At 40.9% G+C, this 24,173-nt stretch overlaps 1 long non-coding RNA gene across 1 annotated transcript; it reads left to right on the top strand.

Moving 5' to 3' along the window:
* Positions 1 to 12,165: 12,165 nt before the first annotated feature.
* LOC120499742 lies at positions 12,166 to 23,894 on the top strand. The gene is made up of 4 exons (XR_005626954.1): positions 12,166 to 12,298; positions 15,672 to 15,769; positions 19,436 to 19,634; positions 23,555 to 23,894. It is a non-coding gene; the product is annotated as an uncharacterized LOC120499742 (long non-coding RNA).
* Positions 23,895 to 24,173: the final 279 nt, after the last annotated feature.

The following is a 24,173-nucleotide window of genomic DNA, read 5'->3' as shown; positions in this document are numbered from 1 at the left end:
GACACGCCAATATGATGTACATCTCCATTAGGAATGATAAATCAAAGGTTATTCATTTGTGCTTGATTTATGCCTGGGAAATGCTACCAAGGGAAATCTTGATTTAAATCTCTCAAGTCATAAAAAAAAAAGCTGGGAGTGCCCTCTTCTGGCAACAGATTACAACTGTAGTCCCTGCAGTACTTTCCCCTGTTGCTTTTTATTTATGAATATAATTTAAATTTTTGATCTTTCATTATCCCTTTCACCACCACCATGGTCTGTGATATTTTCAGTAATATAATTCGTAGTCCTTTCTTGTATTTTATCCTCTGTTTCAGAAGTAGACTGGATAACATTTAATCCTGTGAAATCTCCCTTCTCACAACCAGAGGCCTTAATCTTGCTGGTAATCTTATTCCAGGAGTACAGCAGAAAACTGCACAAGGGCTGTGCAGTTTATTACTGAGCATGGAGGAAAAGTGTCATATTTTTTCTGAGTTAGATGAGAGACACAGCCTCATGGGTATATTGAACAGGATCTGGGCCACACGGGAAAAGAATTATTGATGGGACTGAAATTATTTGCTGAGCTGTTGGCTTATCCTAGGCATCTACTGTGTAGTTGCCTGTATTTAATAGTTGCAGAGAAAAGATTGGAACAGGAGGTGAGAGGGAGGAAACACCTCGACTTCTTGCTCACTGCCATTCCCTGCACTTGTGCTTGTGCACAGCATGCCATGCTGTCTGTCACTCAGCTGAGTATGAGCATCAGCTCTGACTTCTCTTACACACAGGTAAAGCCTTTCAGCTGCTTATACCACCCCACCTCCAATTTCTTAATCTTTTAAGATGCATCTTTTTCAGTCTTCATGCAGCTAAATTCTTGCTTAAGTTCACATTATTTAGCAGCTGAGTTGGTGCAACCTCCTTTTCTCTGGCCTTGACACGTGCAGGCTTGCCTTTGCCCTAATCATACTGCATGTGGCTGCTCTTGCTTCAAAGATCATTTCCCTGGCCTGTCTCTTTGAACATGTCACTTTTCTCTTGGCAGCACTGTGCTACCCTCCCCTATCTCACATCAACATAAGCTGCCTGTCTTCATTTCCAAGGTCCCCTGGGACTCCACCTATCATCTCTCATTGTCAGGAGGCAGGAACTGCCCTGTGTGAGCAGACTGCCAGCTCTGCCATGCTTGGTCCTTACATTCCTTTTTGGAGGAGGATGTAGGTGAATATAATTGGCATGGGGCAATAAAAGGGGGTGACTGTTAAAGGCAGTTGGGAATGAAGACAGCTCCCGTTTTTAAATTCTATTAAAACCTTAAAATGGTTTGTCACCTTTTGTTCGGACTTGGCATCCTCCCGTGTCCATATCCAAGCAAGTCCATTCTTGTTTTCTCCTCTGTGGTATCTGTCATTCTTGGAGAGTACCCTGCATACACACTCTCAGATTTCTGTTGGTAGCTCTCTAGAATCTCCTTAAAAGTCTCCTGGGCCACGAGGTCTACGAAAGCTTTGACAGCCCTTAGACTGCTAGTGAGGTAACACTGCTGTCACTGAGCATTCATTTCCTTTATTCTCCCTCTGTCTGTTTGTATCCATCTGTGGTCTCTTGTCCTCTGTTTCGTTTGTAACCACTTTGGGACAGGGCCATCATTTTGGTCGATGTTTACACAGTGCTCCAGACAATATTTGTTGATGGGGTTCCTGTGTGATCCAATAGTACAGAAAATAAATAAAAACAGTAACAGCCTGTGGCAGGTGCTCTCTTCTTGCATAGACCTCATTGATTTCAGGCTGTGGGCTGAGCAAATTACATGAATGTGGCTTAGGTCTTGTGGGTAACTGAGAAAAGGGCAGAAACAGAGCAGTGCTGTGTGTTCCATTCTAAATGTTGGCCAAAATGCCTAAAATCAAATTCCTTCCCCCTCCTTTTTTTTTAAAATTGTTTTTTATAGCAATCTAGGCAACCATTTAGCTTCATGTCATTTCTTTCTAGAAAAGGGCAGGGGAGGAGAAGGCAAAATTTACAGGCTTTTGTTTCTGAAAAATAAAACAGAAGGGCTATAAACGTCAGGAGAAAGAAAAAAACCCAGACATTTTCAGATCTTTAGACCTCACCTTTTGCCCTTTTTAGTTGCTGTAAAACTACTTCAAAACTCTAATCCTCAACTATTGTCATAACCCTAGTAAACTGTCTTTGCCTGAGTTTCCTATTTTTAAATTGAGCATCTCTTGCTTTAGCTAACATAGGGGCCATAATCCTATTTTTGTAAGTATTTTGATGATTGACAGGGAGATATAATGAATTGTTATTATTCTATGATAACTTGAATTTGGTTTTATTAGAAAAATGGGTTTAAACACTATTTTATTCTACTGCCTGCTCTGGAGCTCTGCCAACCTCCAGAAATGCCCAGGGCTTTATAGAGAGGGCAGAGGATATGGTTGTATTGCAAACCATTGAAAAGGAATTCTCTGTGGCTCTGGAGTGCAAAGTTATTCATAGAGAGCTCTCTTTAGGCTGATACAAGTAATAAAATGAGCAATCTTTGGGATCAGATCTGAATTCAGTGGTGCAAAAGTGAGTTAAAGAAGTGAGTTCTCAATACCAGTACAACATAGGACCCCAGCCCGTGTAGTTTACAATGCCAGCCAAGAACAGACAAAAAAGAATTACTTGGTGTAATAGATCAGAGTTCAGTACTAATTCTGTATCAAAGTGTTGGATAAAAAGAGCAAGTGTCAAGTGGGCTATAAAGGAACTGTATGAAACCCACAGAAAGGTGACATTTTAGTCTGAGCTATGCTTAGGGTGGTATTGGAGCCCAGTGTTGTGTGTCTTTTGATCTGGAAGTTCCCCATACATTTTCAGGGTGCTGATTGAGAAAATGAAGATATTCTGTTGTAGACAAAAAGAGCCTCAAAAAAGACCACAGGGAACAGCCATTGATGAACATAAGAGAAGCCAGGCTGTGTAATGGGACATAGAGCATGATGCACAAGATCAGCTGTGGCACAAGATGCTGTGTTGCAAAGTCATGCTTGTCCTGAGTGGGAATGCTTCGCTATTGGCACCGATCCCTGCAGAGCAGTCCAAGGAGGGTGCTATACTGAGAACCAGGACCCAAATTATTAAAGACCTGAAAGCAATGCAGCTTTTGTCACCTACTCTGAGCTAAGGCTTAAGAGGATCATGAGGTTTGTGTTGATTGCCAGAGTATGATCAAAAGTTACATGCCTGAAAGAACACAAAAGCATGAGAAAACAGAAAATAGAGAAAAATAATTTTTCTGTGAGATTTTAAGTGTAACATTTAGATACAGACTTAGATGAAGAACATTCGCCTTCCTTTAAGTCACTCTTTTAAATTCTTTTTCCTGACCCATGCCCGTCTTTCCTTAGCTTTAAGCTGATCCCGGTGTCTGCAAGCTGGCTCCATTTTTTTGTCCTTATTACTGTCACTCACAGACAGACTGAGTCAGAACTTGACAATTAAAAAGTAATAGGGCATTTCTACTGATGTCATGGAGACATCCTACAGAGACATTCAATTTGGGAAGCATGAAATTATTTTTGTTATGACCTGAATGATTTTGGAAGGTATATTTTTGTGTTGGTTGGGGTTTGGTTTTTTTAAAATATCTAGCAAAACTTTTCTGGAAGGAGAAGGAAATACAATAGGTGAAAAGCTAGGCAGTTAATGAGACTGAGCAGGCATAAGAACATAGTAGTTAGATGGTATGGGCCAAAGTGAAAGCATTTATTTATTGTCTCAATCAAATGGCAACATAAGGTTCTTCTTTTCCCCATTACGTTATTAGTCTTACAACATGGAAAACATTTCCTTTCCCCATGGAGCTCCTCCAAGTCAATCCTCTATGGTAAAGAAACCCAGCCTTTAATACTTTGTGATAAATAAAACATCAGGAATAAAGACATATAACAACACATTGTGACAGATAGTACCAAAAAGCATGCACAGATCTGTTCAGTAATATCTCTTTGGAAAATTCCTCTCCTGATGTTTCTCAGCACTTAAGAATTTAGTATCTGAGCACCTCAGAATCACTAATGGATTTTAGTCTCCCTTCACTCCGAAGGCAGAAAAGTACATTGCCCTTTTACAGTTTAAGAAGTGAATAGTCAGGGACCTGCCTAAGGTTGTGTCTATTTCTTCTGGAAGTGGGGCTTGAGTCACGTTTTCTGTGTCATGGTCCAGTACCTTGAGCCATCTTTACACCCACTAACAGATCTGCATCACAGCACTTAGGAAAGGGCTGTGTGATGCCCAGTGATCATTGGCCTTTTTTAATATCCCAGGTCCTTCTAGTCCTGACTAATCTTCAGAAAGAGTTTGCTGTTATCTTAGCTTTTGAAAGAAGCTGCTCTCCAGCATGGTGTACATTTGTTCTGACTTTAGGGGTTGTACACAACCCTACAACAATTTGTGTATTTGTAGCCCACCTCCCAAAGGAAATTGTCCTGGCATGGTTTGCAGTGTGTTTAAAAAGCACTTTGCTGCCTATGGCTTGGTTGGGAAAATTCTATACAGGCAAAGTGATAAAAAACCAATCAAATGAAAAAACTTCCCTCTGGCCAAGATCTAAAAGGTTGGATGGCGCCCAGTCGATTCTTCCTCCATGTTTAAGTTCTCTAACCCCTACCTACAGGAGCACTTAAGCACTTCAGCCTTAAATGCTTGAGCAATCACGTTGCCTCAGGGTCGGGGGTTGGGGAGAGAATATTCATCTGCTTTCCTGGGTCAGGACCTTGACCCGGAGACTGTGGATGCTTGATTCTTTTGAAAACCAGGGCATTTCTTTAACACTTTACATCGATTTGGGAGTCTAATTTTAGGCAGTTGTATTTTTAAAATCGGTGCCTAAATACACTGCTTGTAGTAAATACAGCATCCATGGTTTTGGGGCAGAATGCTCTCACCAGAGATAATTTCTTAAAACAACTGGCCAGCAAAGAAAGAAACAAGCCAAATCAACCATCCTAACGGCACCCCCCCCTCCCCCTGCAAGCCTTTCCTATTCCCAAGGTTAGTTTGGGATCCTGGATGCATTTTGAATGGCTGTTGATACAAAGTCGTGCTCTTTTCATTTTCATGTCACTTATTTAAAGAGGAGTCTTGAAGCTGTTGTTTACTGCAGCAATGCTTAGGAGGGAAAAGAATAGCGAGTGTATTTTCAAATGCCCTTAGCAGCTTTCTTTTTATTTTGCTCTCCAAGCCCCTGCTATTCAAGTTCCCTTCTCCTCAGAGCACTAACAGCTAGATTGTTCTGTGCAACCAGCTCCCATTAGCAAAAGGAGTCATGCACATCATTCCCATGAACTGCTTTAACAGCACAGTCTTATGTGATGAAATATTCCTCAAAGACAGAGGATGCTAGATAAATATTAACCACATAGTGTTCTCATTTAAACTTGCATTTAAAATAGCATTTGGATTTTTAAAATGTACACTTATGTTATTTGGTATCATTCATCTTTGTCTTCCCAGTTTAAGAAATTAGATATGCCAGAGCATAACAAATCCGCATTAGAAGCATGGGGTTTGGTGGTTTATGTTGGAGAAAAGAAAGGGGGTGGGGGCTGACATTTGGATTCATTGTCAGCCCTCAATAATCTACAAACCCTAATTTCTCATCAGTGAGTCTGTTTCCTTTGTTTACATTAATTGCATTGAAATTTCTGTCAATTATTTAAACTCTGAGTAGTCACAACTCATTTATTGCTTCATATAGATGATGTGAGATCTGACTGTGATTAAATTCATATATGGACAGACAGAATGATTTCTGTAGATTGTGGAGATTCCCTGGAAATTCTTCTGCCTCCTGGAAAAAGTTCAGTTTGATATGAATTAAAATGTGCCTGTGACTAACTGTCATTTTAGAAGCATGCCAATTCACTGGTTGTATCAAAACCTAGCTCAAAAGTGTATTCAGGAATGTATAGATTCCAACAGGCTATGTAGTATAAAAGAAACAGAAATACTATTTTGTTGGGTAGTGTGGGAGAAGGGGAAACATATTTTTTCCTAATGTCAGACAATTAGTTTCTGATTTATATCTTAAAGCACACCAGTTGTTAAACCTTACAATTTCATCTTAGCTAGCACAGCTGTGGATGGCTTTACAGAAAACTCATAAAAATTTAAAACCGTTTTCTAAGGCTGGTAGACTTCTTCTTTATTATCAATGACAGTGAATCCTGTGTATCGATGTACATTTTGCATTTTTTTAAAAATACACCTTCTTTTTGTTCATTTTGGGGGTTTGATTTTGTTAAATCAGTGGACCTTTCATTCTTCATGGTTAACAGCAGTGATTGACAGTACATGGATGTTTTTTCTGTAGCCATCAGTACCAGTGACTAGAAAAACAAGCGAATGGTCCCAACTGCATAATAAAAAGTAGAAATTGTGTATTCTAAATATTTGGATCCGTTTTCAAAATGACCATGCAACGCTGCTTGAGTGCATGGATATAACTTAAAACACAGACCTTAAAGGTGGAATGCACACCTGGTAACTGAAATTCTCCAAGCTGTGGTTACCATTTACTCACAATCTTGGACAATGCAAAGGCATAAAAGCTTTTGTTCCCAGGATTGTTGCGTATTGCTACCATTCATCAAAACATTTGTGGTAGTTGTCTATTCTTCCCCACTTTATATTATTTTCATTTTTTTTATCACTTGGAGACTGTGAGAATCTGTACAGTAACAAACCAATAGGTTTATGCATTACAGTATGGACAAGAGAAAGATTTTAAGTGCCCTGCTTCCAGGAGGCTTATTTAAATGATAACAAAATAATTAAAAGTTGCTTGACCATACCTTTTTAATTGGCTCCCTGATAGAAGGGTTAATAGGAATTCTAATACCTGTGTAAAAAACACAGATAAAGAAAACAGTGTCATGTAGAATAATTCAGATTGTCTCTGTGTAAATGAGGCAATAAATGCCTGCAACATGAAGCTCAGTCTGACTTCACAGCAGGGCTTGGTGCTTAATTGAAAGTCCTAACTAGACCCATTTATCAAAGAAATCACTCAGAGGGAAATTTAATTATCACAATTAATCTATATTTTTTAGAAAGTCCCAGCAAGGCACACTGAAAATTTCTTTGGAAGGAATTTTACAACATTACTGCCAAAAAAAAACAAACCAAACACCAAACCTCTCATAGGTTAAAAAAAAAATGTGGGCAGGCGCAGGGCGTTTTGTGAGGAGCAACTTGTATTGCCACTTAGACACAGCTCAGAGTAATGAGCACTGTCACAGCAGGAGCTCACATGGAAATATTTCTCCCTAAGTCACAAAACTGCTCCCTTTGCAAACTGGAGAGAACATCTGGCTTCTTGAGAGAGCTTCCCTGCAATGTGCCCATGGTCTTGGGGTCCTTGGCACAGTTTTGCTTGGCTCTGCAGGACCCCCAGCACCCCTCGGCTACTCCCACTGAGTGCCTGCTCACAGTTTGTCCTGGTGCACACAGAAAAGCCAGAGACACAGCTGGCTTCTCCTTGGGAACTAACACAGGAAGCTTCTGTGGAGTGAGGAACCAGTACCACTTTGTTTTGAACACTTGTGTTGAGGGGAGATCCCTCCAACAGAGTTGCCCCTGCTTGCATTTATGCGGAGTGTCTTCCAGTGAGCAGTTTCATCCTGAAACCAAGGTTTTTCCCCTGAGTAACTGGTGATATTCAACTCCCAGCTGGCATTGACTTACAAGCTGGACAACTTGGGAAGAAAGATGACTCTGAGCTCCATTCTTGCACAGCTTCACCAAAATTCAGTGTTTCCTAAGAGGTTTTTTATTGGTGGCTTTTCAAAGACCAGGTAACATTTGAAAGTTTAGTTCAATTATCTCTCCTATTTTCAAAAGCAGCCCCTTGTTTTATGCAGAACCCTACCTCCATTTCCAAGCTTCCAGTGTAAGCCTGGTATGTTGCAGAAGGCTATTTCTGGAGCAGACAACAAGTAGAATTACATTTATGTGCATCATGTGGCACTTGACATGCCTGAATGAAGATGAAAAAAAAGCCCCAAGAAAGTATGCAAGTCTCTGTCATCATAAGATGCCCCTTCAGCCAGTCAGTGAGCTGATGGATGGTAGTTTTTTAGGGCTTCTGGGCAGTAATGTGCAGCACCTGGTATGTGGGGGTCTGCTTCTTCACTTTGAGGCTGCAGAGCTTCAGTAGCTGCATTGGAGGCAGGATGCAAAGAAGTGGGGTACGCACACTGGCTTCAATGAAGGGCAGCAGCGGGCACTTCAGGGGAAATGTGGACAGAGAATTTGTCTCTCTTTGTGGGGCTTGCACAGCCCCACACCTACTCATGTTTCCCCAGGCTTAAAGGGGGCCCAGAACTCACCCTAAGGTAGCAAAATTTCCCCTTCCATTCTTCACAGTCAGAACATTAGAAAGTATGACCTATATTAACATTCTTATGCATCACCTTCCTCTGTCTTCTGTGGGAAAAGTTTCAGCTTGGTTTCTTGATGTCACTGGAGTTGTTTACTGTCTTTTTTTTCTGTATTTCCTATGTTATTCAGGTTGTACTAATCACCAGAGGGGAAGGAAACAACTCCAGAGCAGATTGAATTGACGTTTAATTGGACATCCTGTGAAATAAACATTGTGACTTGGATAAGATTAAAATGTGAGTCACAAGTCTGTGGTGAGTTTTCAACTGTCAGGGAATGCAGTGAAGGAATGAGGGAAGAACAGCAAAGAGAGAGCATCTAGAAGCAATGCTAGAGCAGCAGCTGCTGGACTTGCATGCTGGTTTTCACTAGGCTTATACTAAAAGTACAGTGGACAAAACTGGAGAAAACAACTGATAGTTCTTTAGAACTAATTTAAGAACTATTACATTTTCAAACAGATTTTAATTTCTTTTTTTTTTTTTGCCTGTACTGAACTCATCTGTGAATGCCCTCTAGCAGTAAACCACTGTCCAGCTCAGCTAAATTCTTGGATTTTAAAGGTGAGTACTTAGAAGTGCTTCTGGAGAAGAAACCTTCAACAGGTTGGCATCTTGCATGTACTTCCTTTTTATGTTTGATACTTGGCAATATTTCCGGTGAGTAGATTTGCTGGTCCGGTGAGTAGATTTTCTGGAAGAAACAATTTGCAGACATGGAAATGAAAACTATATTGTAGCATATTTGTTAAAATATGAATTCCAGAATTACTGAATGAGCCAGGCTGGAAGGGACCACAGTGGCTCATCTGGTCCAACCTCCCTGCTCAAGCAGAGTCAGCCTAGAGGAAACATCACACGAATTGCATCCAGACAGTTCTTGAATATCTCCAGTGAGGGAGACTCCACAACCTCTCTGGGCAATCTGTTCCAGTGCTGTCACCTGCACAGTAAAAAAGTTGTTCCTCATGCTCAGCTGGAACGTCTGTGCGTCAGTTTCTGCCCACTGCCTCTTGTCCAAGGGCACCACAGGCTCATGGACAGTTTGTTCTCCACCAGGACACTCAGGTCTTTCCCTGCAGAGCAGCTTTCCAATAGATCAACCCCCAGCCTGTTCCAGTGCATGGGATTATTCTTTTCCAAGTGCAGGACCCTGCATTTGCCTTTGTAGAATTTCAGATGCTTCTTCTCTGTCCATCTCTCCAAGTTGTCAAGGTACTTCTGAAAGGCTGCACAGCCCTCTGAAATGTATAATAGCAGCCTTTTTCATGAGCCTCACTTGATTTACCTGAATAGACCTGATGGGACAGTCTCTTTACAAACATTGTGTCAGGCTCCTACTTAGAATCATAGAATGGTTTGTGTTGAAAGGTCACCTTTAAAGCTCATCTAAGCCAACTCAGAAATAAGTAAGGACATGTTCTTCTATATGAGGTTGCTCAGAGCCTGGTCCAGCCTAAGCTTAAGTGTTTCCAGGAAAGGAGCATCCACCACCTCTGTGGCCAACCTGTTCCAGTGTTTTACCACCCTCATTGTAAAACACTTCTTCCTTATAGCTAGTATAAATCTACTGTCTTTTAGTTTAAAACTGTTACCCCTTATCCTGTCACAAGAGACCTTGGTAAGAAGTTTATCCCCAGCCTTTTATAGGGCTGCTTTAAGTACTCAACGCCCACAACAAGGTCTCCACAGAGCCTTCTCTTCTCCAGACTGAAAAACCCCAACTCTCAGCCTTTCCTCGTATGAGAGATGCTCCAGCATTCTGATAATTTTTGTGCCCCTCTGCTGAACTCACTCCAACGGGTCCATGTCTTCACTCCAGAGCTGGACACAGCACTGCATGTGGGGTCTCACCAGAGCAGAGCAGCAGAATCCCTCCCTCACCCTGCTGGCTGTGCTGCTTTGGATGCAGTCCAGGACAGGTTTGGCTCATTGGGCTGTGAGAGCACATTGCTGGGTTATGTTCAGCTTTTCATCCAACAGCGTCAAGTCCTTCTCATCAGGACTGCTCTCAATCTGTTCCTCGCACAGCCTGTGTTGATACCAGGAGTTGCCCTGATCTAAGTGCAGCACCTTGCATTTGGTCTTGCTAAATCATGTGAGATTCTCATGTGTCCACTTCTCAAACTTGTCGAGATCCACGTGGATGGCATCTTGTCCTTCAGGTGTGTCAACCACAGCACTCAGTGTGTCAGCAAATCTCCAAATTTGCTGAGGGTGCACTTGAGGCCCCTGGAAATGTTGCTGATGAAGCTACTGAATAGTACTGGTCCCAGTATGGACCCTTGAAGACACCACTTTTCACCAGTGTGCACTGGAACACTGAGCCATTGACTACTTTTTCACAAGCTACAAGCTAAGTTCAGCTCCTTCCTCCTGGGCTGCTTTCTCCTTTGCCTCCATCCTGAGGTGAGGGAGGCTGGCTGTAGTGGAAGATTTGGTGATGTCTGGCAGCTGTCTGGCAGAAACTGGCCAGACACCAGGTCAGCTGTTCTGCGTTGCACCTGTGGAGTGGCTGATGGCAACCCTTGCTGGCTGCTGTCTCCCAGCAGTGGCTGCATAGCAGCCACCTGGGCGTGAAAAACTCCCAGCCTCTGACAGTTCCCAGAGCTCTCTGATCCTTTGGACATTTATTGTAGCTTGGAAATTGCAACGGTTGTTGGTTTGCTGTTTGCCACCAGGTGGCCTAACTATTCCACCGTTCATGAGGAACGAGACTCCATTAGGGAACGGCAGCTGGAACTTTTTAAGCTTTACATATTTTTCTTCCCAAGCCTCCACCTCCCCTCCTTCCTCCTCATTCAGTTGATTAAAAGCGATCAGGGCTGCTCTGATTTATCAACTCAATCCTGTACTCTAAGCAATTGAGAAAGCTGGTGCTTCCAGCCGTCCAGCCCCAGCTTTAGAGATCAAGCTCAGCCGTCTCTGTTTACCTCTTAGCCCAAATGAACTCTTGCCGTAACAACGCAGGTACCTTGGACTTTTCTTGGTGCAGCAGTAACTGGAGATTGACTCCTTTGTTTGTTGCCTCTGGGATGACTGTGGTAGCTGGTTTTGTGACCACCCAGGAGTTCTGTGCTGGCCACATAAGCTGGATTTATTTTTTTATAAGCTGCCTTGTGTCCCTGGAGCATTGCAGCGTGGATTCAGTGAGCCATAGGATCTGACTCAGTAACTGGGTTTTGATTTTTAAACCCACAGACAGCAGTCCCCCCACTCAGTAGTTTTGGGATAGCCATGTGGGAACTGGCTGAGCTAAGGGCTCCTTGGGTTTCAAGGGAGCTGGCATTACAGCTCATGCATCAAAACTTGCGACTGACTTCCCATCTTGTACTGAAAGGAGCCAGACTTACTGATCTGAAAATGGGAAGGAAGATACTCTTGGATGTTTTTCTCAGGTGTTTTTTGGTGAGAAGGATGGAGAAGGCTCTAGCAGTCACAGCAGTATGAACTAAGAAAAAAACCATTTACACCAATAGTATTATGTTGACGTGCAGGTATTTGGAAGCCACTGAATGACTTCTTAGGAGAAGGAAGCACAGTTTTAGGAGAAGACAGGTTTTTTTCATCTACTGCAACACTGATAGCTTAGAAAAATGGTATTTTCTACTTTTTGCATCATGCCTGAAACTTTTCAGAAGGTAGTTTCAAAACAAATCTCAGTAAAAAAGTAATTAACAATGATTATTTGGTTAAAACACTCTTAATTTATTTACCCATCTTTGTAATTATTTCAGCATTTCAGCTTTGGTGTGAACAAGGACAAGGTGCAGTGATGACAGGGAGGACCATTATGTCAGAATCCAGCAATAGAAACATCTTCTCAAGATCAGTTCAACTCAGCTCTGAACTGGTGCCCTGACAATTCCAAATCAAAGGTATGCAGTTTCTGAATGTCCCTTATCATAACACAATTGCAACACAAATCACAACTGCATTGGGCAGACTTTCCTAAACGATGTGGTGATTGAACTTTAAAAAAAAATCAGTCATTTGGAGAAAATACCAGGAGTTCTTACATCTGGTAAATTAAATTGTTATAAATAATAAATACCTGGAAATTGGTAGATATGTTCAGTTGCATCACAAAAATGTCATGAAGTAGAACTGGATATTTCAGCTACTTTAACCTAGCCTTGGGCACAGGAGAGTCCAATTCTGGTCATTTGCAGGATAAGCAATCAAGTTCAGGGTAAGGATATTTTAGCCAAGGTGTTACTCTGGATTTACACCTCTGCAGATAGAATCAGATGCTATCTCCCGGTCTATGCATCCTCTGAGAATAGAATTAATTTTGAATTCTTGTATCATCTGCTTGCTTGTGCACTTATTTGCTAACTGTCTGACTGAGTGAGATATTCTGGGTCACTATGATTTAGGCATCCTTTATTACACAGTTTCCAATTCAGTACATTTTTTAATCAAGACTAAATTGAAGTCAGGTTCCAGGTACATATGAATATAATATATATTTAGTGAATACATTGCAAATCCCCTAGTCTAATTTTGAATGTAGCTATAATAGAATAAGAAATATGGAGGTTCCTTTATTTTATAGAGGAGTGTTAAAATATTGCTGCGTCTTAAAGGCAAGTTAAAACCTATTTTCATATTTTTAAAATCACATTAGCTAAAAGCTTGTTAAGGAATAAATAGTCCAGAGGATAATTGAGACTTAGCTGGCTTAAGCAGTAATGAATCAAAATCAGATGCCAGATCATTAATTAATTCTACAAATTATAATGTTGCCATTACTGGCAAATACTATGAGAGCTAATACCACGGAGAAAATTAAACTGCATAGTTTCCTTTCTTACTACACATCTTTCACCAAAAAGAAAACTGCAGTAGGTTTTTTTTCTATTGTTATTACATATATTGTCTGTTTAATAAAAACTTTTGAATGATTGCTAATTTTTAAAAATATTTCAATTTCTTTAACATGCTATGTATAGAATCTGCCTATCATAGACTATAAGGATATTTCCATCAGTGCTGTAACTCATGGAAACTAAAATGTTTTAAAGCAAAAGTGACAGAAAAGTCAATTCAACATTTCAGAAGACTCACAAAACTTCATGCCCCTTCAAATCAGCTTCTTTGGTAGAAGGCATAATAATAGATGGGTCTTGCAATGTGGCCTGAAGTGCCACTATCTCGGGCTCTGTCAGACCAATGCAGAAAGGGAATTAGATGAGAAGTGAGAGAGGCAAAAGAGAAGGCCAGCTGGACATTTCTAGCCACCACTTCTCATCCCACAAGAAGAGGAAGCTTCAATATGTTTAAATGGTGGTGGACTTAAGACACTTTTCTGCAGAGTGCAGAACCAAGCTGGGGAATGGGCAGTGATGGAATATCACTGAATATTATGGAGAATAAAACACTAAATAGTGATGACATGATAGAACATCAGCCTAGTCAGAATAAAACTTTAGGGCCAAAATGATGGAGCACCATTATCTGAAAACTCACAGTATTGGAACTGTTTGTCTGGTGTGGTGTTTCCTCTTTAACCATCATGTGACAGACACCAAGATTATCTTGGATCTAGAATATGAGGGTGGTCTAAAACATACCCAAAGTGTTTTAATTAATCCTGGAGACCAATCAAAAGCAAACGTACTGCAGTACTAGTGAAATAGTTTGCTCACTTAAGCTTTGCTAAGTAAGTGGGTAGGTGCACTCTCCTCTGAGATTGAATTGTCCTGAAGGATCCAGCATAGACTGTCAAGTCTGATGCCCATAAGAGTGATGTGTGCCTGTAAGAAAAAGCTGTAGAAGAATGTCCCATTTTTTTCTCCATATCAATTGTTATTTTCAATCAATTTTCTTCCTCTGTTTAATTGAAAAGAAGTCTGGGTGGATTATTTCTAGGTAAAACAGTAAGATAACCTGAAATAAAAATATTCTCACAGTTTCCCAAAATGAATCACAGCTCAGTTTCCAGCAGAAACCTGAGACTCGTGAATCTTATTACCAAGAGCTACATTTCAGCTGCAGAATAATAAGCTGGCACTTTTTTTCAACCCTCAGTGTCTGTCCACCATTAATGATAGCCAAATTTTTGCCAAATCAAATCTATTATCTAGATCAGAGGGTGCTAGCACCATACTAACTGTCTTTTCTGATAGTTTCATATCTACGCTGAATAGATGAATTCTTGGTAATTTTTTACCCTTTGGGTCCTTTGAACTACCTAAAGATGTTAACCTTTGCCATGCAATAAAAATTAAACTGTCAATAGGCAACACTTTGGATAATAATGTATTCTAATATAACTATATTATCTGTCCCTCCACTGAATTCATGGCTCTTTTCCATGTTTGGAGACAACAGATAGTATTAAAGCTGATTTATTGCAACTTTTGGCCTTCTGGCAAAATTACAGTATCTAATAATAGACCAGTAATTACAATTTTTCCCCAAAGTTGCTGTCTTGAACACAATTCCAGAAGAAATTGAGAGCAGCCAACAATGGATGCCTATGAAACACACAGAGATCCTCCCTCCAAGGACTTTTCCAGATTGCAGCTACTTGCATCTCACCAACTTCTTAAGGCATTTAATAGTACTTGAAGAATTTTTCTTGTGTGAATTTTTCCAGTCTTCCTTTTGTTAAGATATATAGCCAATATGGTCACTCTTCTAGTTTTAGTCTCTCCAGCTACCCTGCTAGATTGGTGGAAAGATGATGGGCTGTTTTTGTAATGAGTAATGACTCAGAGGTGGAAAGGACTCTTTTTACATGGTTGGATGGCCAAGTTCATGGTGAAATAGCTGCTATAATTCTGCTGGGATTTCATATTATCATTAATGATTTGCTAGGGCACTTGAAGCCTGCAATGCTATCCCTTAAAAGGATTTAAAATCTAAACACATTTAAAAAGCTCTGCATTTGCGCTGCGTGGCTTATGTTCCTATTTTCTGACACTACAGCCCTAATTCTTTTGACACTCTGAAATCTGTCACTGTTGGAAATTATTAATGCCACCATCAACAAGGAAAACTACAAACTCAGAAACTTTTACGACTGTGGTGTGAAAGCACAGTATTCAGCTGCTGTAGAAACATCTTTGGCATGAAACTGTCTTGTTCTTTAGCTTGATTTCATATTTTTCCACTTGTAGAGGTTAATTAATTACAGTAATTAATAGTTAGACCAAATTTATGCAGGCTGATAGAACCTTTGTTCCAGATGGACACTGCCGCATGACGAGGGGCAGTTTTTAATGACTTTGTTCCTTACCAAAGGGCATCCAGTGGAAGATCACAGTTATGGCAGTCTGGGGAGAAGGAAACAAAACTACCATGCAATGAGATATCTTGTGACAAATATCTTACTCTAACTGGTAAGTGACACCAAAATAAATGCCTGTTTAAAAATCCTTTTGTTACATCTCACAAGCTTTCAGCCAATTTATTGAGATAATTTGTATAGGATTGATTTTTGCATATACTTTTATTGGATAGGCAAGCACTCACTGATGCTTAATGCACAATGGTCCTATCACACAGTGCTGTATAATCAACAACTACCCAAAGATTGGATGACCTGGAAAAGGCATTAGATGGGGCACAATTCTTCTAAAAAAATAGTCACACCAATATAACATCCCAAACAGAATCACTAATCTCCCTATGCATGTCTTTTTTTCATCTTGGATTGTGTCACCTTGGATGCTTTTATCACTGAATGAAAGCAACTGTATGCCAGTTGAATTAAGTTCCTATAATTAAGATAATTGTAGTGATGTAAAAGGGAAAACTTTCTATTTGGTAATATTGTCACCCGGCCCTGAGGCTGTATCTCGTGTCTTTGATGGCGAGGCTGTGGTCTGTAATGCTGGTGAATTTGCCACAGCTCTGGTACTTTAGATGCTTCTGGTTTTAAACCCATTTTCCCCAATCCACTTCCAGTGTGTCATTCTGGAATTACAAGATTATTGGCACACACCTTCAATAAACTAGCATGGACTTTTCCTGCTATACTGTCATTTATACCAAGTGATGTCAAAGAAAAAAGAAAGAGAAAGGCATCACAATATACTCAATAAGCCTTATGGATTAACAGTACAGAGAATAATATAAATTGTGGTAGATGCAAGGAGGTTTGTTGGGTCTTTTTCTTGTTTGTTTGCTTGTTTATGAGGCTATCCTAGAAGATGAAACACAATGAGCAAAATTCTGCCCATAGGAAAGTTAATGGGAAGCAATTCTGCAGTTGCAACAAGGATAGGATTTTTCTGATTGTGTATTATTCCATTCCATCCTTCCCCCTCTGCCTCCTCTCCAGCACGCACGCGGTAGACAAAGAGCAGCGCCTCTCCTATTTCAGCTGTCATTTCAAAGGAAGAAGACTGACTTAATTCCCTATCACCAGGTCACCTAATTGCTTGGCGGTCATAAAGGATAACAATTTTTATTGTTCAATTTAATTAGACAGCTTCTAGAATAAAATAATTTGAATTTTCTCATAACACAATCTTTCTTTTGGAAAAAAGATAAAAGCTTATTTCAGTGGGAAATCATGGCTTGAGTCACATCCGGAAAAACCCCAGCACCTCAAATCATTGAAATAAAACTTCTTTGTGTAGACAAATGCAAAACCTATCCCGGTTTTTATAAGAGCTGAGAGTGATATTAAGTGTTTTTTAGCTATGTTGGTTTTTGGAAAAGAGGTTAAACTACTAGCTAGAGAGTGTAAAGAGGGCCTGGGAAAAGTGAAAAATAGATTATGTTAACTGATTGTGGCTAAGGATGAAAGCTGTCTTTAGGATTTAACATTTCTTTAGGGTGTTGCAGAACCTCACAGCTTCAACAGACACTGTAGCTACCATACAGCAAAAATATAAGTTCTGACATTTAAAAAATCTTTTCCAGAAGTCAAGATATCTGACCTATTTACAGAAAAGGAGCAGATTGAGAGCTTGCCTGTAGTGGTGCAGAAGTTTACTTTTTTCTTAAGAGCACACCAAAACCTCCTGAAGTTCACCAGGAATTTGTAGCACCTGTCTAGCAAAAAATCTGCTGGTCGTCTGACTTTTCCTGTGGGTGTGTGTGTGATGACTAAAAGAGACAGAGAAGCAGAGGGGAAAGGCACTGAAATGGGATGCTTTTTTACTTCAGTAAATTTCCAAAATCAGTAATTTCTGGGGGGAGCTCAAATCCACAAGCCCTGTCAAGAGGTTCTACACTTTACCAAAGTAGTTTTTTTCTCAAAAGCTCTTCTGCCGCAATCAAAATGTATTAGTTTTTTTCACAGATTGTGGAGCTGAAGGGGTGAAGTTTTCTGCCTTGTTTAAGGCCAGCAGTTTGGCCAGTGTATCCTCTGCAGCAGTAGCAGAGTAACACTTTTTAATTTTATTTTTTAAAATACCCTGCTAAACCAGGAAAAGTAACCTAATCCAACTCAAGCACAGAGCACACTTGTTCTTGTCTAAAACATCTTCTGAAGGTTAGTGCTTATTGTTTGGAAAGAAATTTAAGTTGTCCTGAGAAGAGCCACTGGAACGAGAGCACGAATTCTCTCCAGGTGTTCTGATCTGTTTTAAATAATGCAACTCTAGGCCAGTTTCCCAAGATGCCACTGATAAAGCCTGGTCAGCTAGGACATGAAGCCTTCCTCTTTCCTTTCTTTGCCCTTTTTTGCTTTCAGAAAATACTAGCTAACAGTAAACCATGGAGATGTGCCACCTTTGAAGCCAGGTATTGCTGGTGCAGTAACTGGAGTTAGGAAAATACACTGGCACTGACTTCATCCCTCTGTTCTTTTCCCCTCAGATTTGAACCTTACAAATTGCTTGCCCATCTTATTATTTGATAAAGCACTCAGGATATTGCTGCACTTGAAAATGACCTGGTTTACTCCAACCCTGTATATAAACTGCCAGTGTACATCTAGCTCTTCTATGAGTCCATGCAGCTCAGAATAGACCCACTAGAGCTAGTGGAGCTGCTCTAATTCACCCCAGCTCTAGGTCTGATCCATCTTTTCTCATTTGGTTCTTTAACGAGTCCCTTTTTCTTGTTTCAACTTCTTTTCTCATCTAAATCTTTTCTAGTATTTTGAAATTTTATGCAGCCTGGTTTCATTTACTGCTAAAAATGCATCCCCAGTATCAGGCACATCATTTTCTAAGCCTCCATCATGCCAAGAGACTTAGTAAAACATCAGTTTTTCACTTCAGTTCCCAACCCATATGTTTTCAAGTAGCACTGGGGAAACATTTTTTAAAGGACAGACTCCAGAGATGTCCTCTAATATCATCAGCAATGATAATCAAAAGCTGCTTCTGCAGAAGCCTGTGGGATTATCAGTCTCTCAAAAGGAAATTCAGCAGCTTTTCTTGCAGTAACATTTATTCTCCACCCTTGCACCTCAGGCTATCCTTCACCTCAAGGTGATGACACCCTGGACAACTCCATTTCCATATGCACTTCCTGTTCAAGTGTCGGGAGGGACCCTTAATCCAGGGTAAAAAGCCTTCCTGGATTTCTACGGGGAAACACAACTCAAATGCTAATAACAGTTTATCATCGTTCCTAGGTGATACAATTATGCCTCATTTACAGTTGCAAAACAGCTCTGAGGAAGTTGGGCTTTTTTTTTCTTCTCTAATTTAGACATAATTTCAGCTAGTCATGACATCAGTGTTAGGACTTAGACTTTGCCACAAAGGAGCACATTGCTAATTTCAAGACTTCTTGGTTAATTCCATTCACACCCAGAGGTGATGCAGCCTGTTTTTGTCCTGTGATTGGCAGCATACTGGATGTTTATGAATATCCAGATAATGATCATCATTTCTGCAAACCTTCCTGCTAGTGACCTCTTTGACAAGGAGAATAACATAGACCACAAAGGGGCAGTGAATGCCCTGTTAAAAAGTTCAACCAAATACTCTCCAGAATTGATTTATCTTCAGCAATCTTATTATTTTGCACTCTGCCATTTCTCACTATTTCTCTTCTTCTCCCTCCCAAGTGTTCTATTTCCTTTTCTTTTTCTTCTTCAGTTTCTCAGGTGATGCCTTCAGGACTTGCTGTGCCCTGTGTTCCTCCCCACACGATGGAAGCATTTTGGTATCACCTGAGCCATACTTCACTGTGGAGCCCAGCAGAGGCCCACAGACACTTGGAAGAGGATTATGGGTCTTTTCCCACAAATCTAGAGACAGTCATCACCTACCTGGGCTTGTGACTACCTCTTCACAGGTAATCCCTGTGATTATTGACAATGCAAACATTCAACTCCATTGAATTTCTGTAGGGGCAAGAAAATAAGCCCTTGCTTGGCTATGAGGGCAACAATATGGTGGCAAAAGCAACAGCAGCCATCCTCTGCAATGCTTTCTGGCCAGCCTTGCTCTCCTGAAACTTTCAGAAAAGGGCTTTGCAGTTGTCTCCTGCCCCTGTAAAAAGTGTGGGGGAAACGAGGGGCCAGGGCCTGTGCCAGGCTGAGGGGTGCAAGGTGCAGCAGCAGGGGAAGCAGGCAGAGAGGATCTGACCACAGCCCAAGCTGTGACAGGGGAAATTGAAATGTAAATTCTGCACCCTGGCAATAAATTTCACAGCAGCCTAATTTTCCTAGCAATGACGCCTTGGGCAGAGCCTGTGTGGGCCAGAAAGGAATGGGCTTTAAATTTTCTAGAACTCTCTAATCCTCTTTATCAGTCACTTCTCCCTAAACTGCTGCTGCTCCCTGAGAGATTTAAAGCCACAGTGGCTTCTTCAAGGCCTCTTCCTGATTATTATGTTTATTCTCATCCAGTCAAGACAGAGAAACATTAGCATGTGATTTACACTGCGGGACCAATCACAAATACCAGCACTCAATATTTGAAATTGCAGTAGCTACTTGCAACAAACTGGTCAGGATCAATCTGGAGATAAAAAGGAGGGTTCTGCCTTTTTAGAAGGTGGTAGAGATACATTGTTGAGGTCTGTCAGTTTTACCAGAATGTGCAATGGCACTCACAAGGTATTAATACATGTGCCTGTGCTAGGTTTAATTCCTTTCTTTTGTTTAAAGGTTTCTTTTCCCCCCCTTGCAACCATCTGCTTTTCCTCTCATGTTTCAAGTCTTTATATCTATCTGTCAAGCAGGCAGTGGATTCAGGACAGGTTTTCATGCCAAGGCATTCCTTTACCTAATGAAAACAAGTGAATAAAACATAAGAGAAGGAGCTTTAAATTAAAAATAGAGAGAAAAAACCCTGAAGAAAACCAATATCTGAAGGAAAACATTTTTTTCCTAGGAAAATGCCTATTGAATAGATGAATTTCTATTTATTTATTGTAATTTAAGTAGGCATCTATAATTATACCCTATTTAATTAAGGATACGGACCATGCCTGGGAGAAGAGAAATATATACATATGTGAAGAGTCAAGACAATGCAGATAAACTTCTGATGGCAATGACATATTCATGCAGAGTAGTCACTTTTCAAAACTAAAATTTCCTCCCAAAGGCCCCCAGTTTGTATTATTAATGACATTTTTCTTAGTCTGCATTACCATTTCCATTGGAGGGGAAAAAAGACAAAAACTTTTCTCAAGTTTGAAAGGAAAAAGCGGTCTCTGAGCCACAAACATCAAATGCTTTTGCACAAGCCTTTGAATGGATTTCATCCACAATGTTTTGTAAATGAGTAGAGTGAACATCCACTCCTGGCCTGAAACCCTGTGCTGAGGGACTCAGAAATGAGGTACAGCCAAATGGCAAACCTGGAGGGGAAAAAAAGCATGGAAAAAGCATTTCACAATGCAACAGCAGCCCCACACAACAGGGTCCCTGCCAGCCTCCAGAGCACTGGTCCCATTTTGCAGTAGTGTTGGTGAAGTGAGTACATTTGGACCCTGATTTAAGTCATGGGTAACACTGATGGCTCAGAGCTAGTTTAAATCTATAACAAAGCATTGTGAGGAGCTGGGACATTAGAGCAGTTTCAGTCTGTTCCTTCAGGTTTCTGCTGGCTGCATGGAGCCTTGGATGCCATATCCTAAATGTCTGCCACCAACTAGCTGTCCCTCTTCTCTGTTTAATGTGAATATCCTGTAATTGGAGTGTCAAGCTTCTCGCTGCCACCACTGAGGAGGAGGATACGGAGGAGGAACCAGAAAAAATCCGTCTTTGCTGTAATGAATGCATGCAGTTCAGACCAGATTGGGCTGTTCAGATGTTTTATTCCTCCTTTTCATCTCCTTTGTGGAGGCTCAAGCAGTACCAGAACACAGAGAACTCCTTTTAGGGCTTCAAACACCGCAAAGATCTGCTTGGTCCACTGTGCAGGAGACAGACAGGGAAGCTTTTTTTGACACATCTTCCCAATCTCTGTGCTGCTGGTGCTTTTTGCATATCTTCTTGGCTGTTAGTGTGGGGGCAAATGGCAGAGGCTCCCCCCTGGAAGTAGGGGCTGGGGAGCCAGTCCAGGCTGGTCTGCTGCTTTGGTGAGGCAAGGGAGGTGAGGCAAGAGGTGATAAATAACTGGTTATACTGCAGTCTCTGGTGCCTGATTGTACAAGGTGGCACAAACGTAGATGCAGTGCCCACACTGAGGCACAGAAAGCACAAGCAGGTGTTTGCTGTGATGCTGTTAACTCATTTACACAGCTGTTTTTAGGGGCCTGGGCAGTAGCTCTCACTGGCTGTACTCCAGCATTTTCTGTCTGTTTCACAGATATAGAGATCTATGGCACCCAAAGGCCCTGGGCTTTTTTGCCTTCAAGCTGCTACTAACAACAGTTAGCGTCCTTAAAGGAACAACAGGGGTGCTCCATAGTGCAGAAGAAGCCCTTGTTGCAGCTTTCTGTGTGAGCTGTCTGGAGAGGAGTTGAGGTCTGTCAGCTCAGAGTGCTGAAGGAACACATCCATCCCACCACTGCTACCCTGTGATTGCTTTGGCAAGGCACTGATCTGATACTGCCCTGGCCTGTCTTGGTACCATTGTGTGTGCCCACCTGCTCTGTTTGTTTGTTTGCTGTCCAGATGGATGGAAAGCAAAGCTTTTGTTGTCACCTTACTACTTTCACCTCAGTCTGAAAAGGTACCTGTCCCTACAGCTTTCTGTGCCTTTGCAGGCCACCCTTACCATGATGGATACTACCTAGTCGCTGACAAGAAACAGGAGATTTTAGTGTTGTTTTGTTGTCTTACTCAAAGATCTGAAAGTGAATAAATCATGCATGTGTGCCGCTGCTAAAGCTATCAGTCAGATGTGTAAAGATTGGACACTCATAGAGATGTGGAGAAATCTGCATCTGTTTTCTATGATCACAGTTTCTTTTTCTTAAATGCAAGATTTGCAATTTTTTCTGTCAGTATTTAGTACTGCTGAAGTCAAAATTAATACTTGGAATCACCATCAAATTATGCTGACCATTTTCCTGCTGTTGCCTTTAAAACTTAGTGAATATCCTCTCACCACTGATTACATGGCATTTTCTACAGCTATTTAAACAAATCAGATTTCTACAAATAAAAAGCAAACTCAAGAACAGACCATAGTTACTTTGGAGAGATATTCCAGATCAAGCTGAAAATACAGGAGTCATTTGTAGTCAGAAATATGAGTTAAGATTAGAACATTTGATTTTTTTTTTAATACATAACTAAATAAGCTTTCCCACGGGCTTGAACAAATAATCACCAAATCCACATTTCAAAAGAGAACAGGAAAACTGGACTGCATAATTCCTATGCAGGCTGGGATATTTTACATCTCCTATTCATCTATTCACTCTTTCCCAATGTTGCCCAGATATCTTAGAATTCATGCACTGAGGTCCAAAAATAGCTTAGGAAAGAATACTAGAGGGAAAAAAAAAAAAAAAGTACCTCCCTGAAAAGCAAGATTTAAAAAATATTCCATAAAAATTGTTCTCTGTAGATGCTGCAGAACATATTAAGTTAGTGGTGTCTAGGTCAAAAATAAACAATTGGAAGAGTGCTTTTATCTGCCACTCGGAGCAGGACTAGCCTTTTTTCATTTATCCAGTATGCATAAATTATTTTGTGTATTGCTTAGTGGTGAAGGTTTGTACATAATCATCTTGCAGTTCGTTATTCTATCCTATGGGAAGAAATTCCCTACGTGAAGACCTAAGTGAAGATGTCCTTCTGATTTCTGCAGGATTCTGAACTGAAGGAGGTATCACTGGCATTCCTGACCACAGCAAGCCTCAGAAAATAGCCATCGATGGCCTTGGCCTTGTACAGCTGACCCTGTTTGAACTGTGATTACTTCTCCAGAATTCACCCGGATTTTATTGGCAACCCGCATGAAGAATGAGCCCAGTCTGTCCTAAAGACTAATAACTTAGCTGTGAAGATTGGCTTCACGTGCCATGTTAATCGAGTCTCTCCTGAAGTTAAGAATGAGCAGTAATTTCCACAGGGAGTCAGAAAATTAATACAGCCCTGAAACACACACCAAATTGCCTTTGCACTTAGTTGCCTTCCTACGTGCTAGATATGAGGTGGTAACGGTACCAAAATTTTTGTTTTGACTTGATTCTTCATCTATGGGGAATAATGATGCTTCACAGGTGATGATGAAAGGCACCTTAGTCCTCTCATGAAATGACAGTGGGCTGGAAAGCACTGTGGTGCTCAACCTTTGCCTTGAGCTGTGCTGTGTCTCCACACATCCCACCTCATGAGCATCCAAACTCTGCCCTTGCCACCATTGCTCATGGGATTAAATCTCAGTACCAATGGGCAGGGTTTGTACCAATAGCCTTCTCAAGAGA

The sequence above is a fragment of the Passer montanus genome, unplaced genomic scaffold (assembly GCF_014805655.1).
Source record: "Passer montanus isolate IOZ18808 unplaced genomic scaffold, ASM1480565v1 scaffold169, whole genome shotgun sequence".
Classification (NCBI taxonomy): Eukaryota; Metazoa; Chordata; class Aves; order Passeriformes; family Passeridae; genus Passer; species Passer montanus.
Note: the sequence above shows the minus strand (reverse complement) of the source record. Positions and strands in the feature narration are given on the sequence as shown.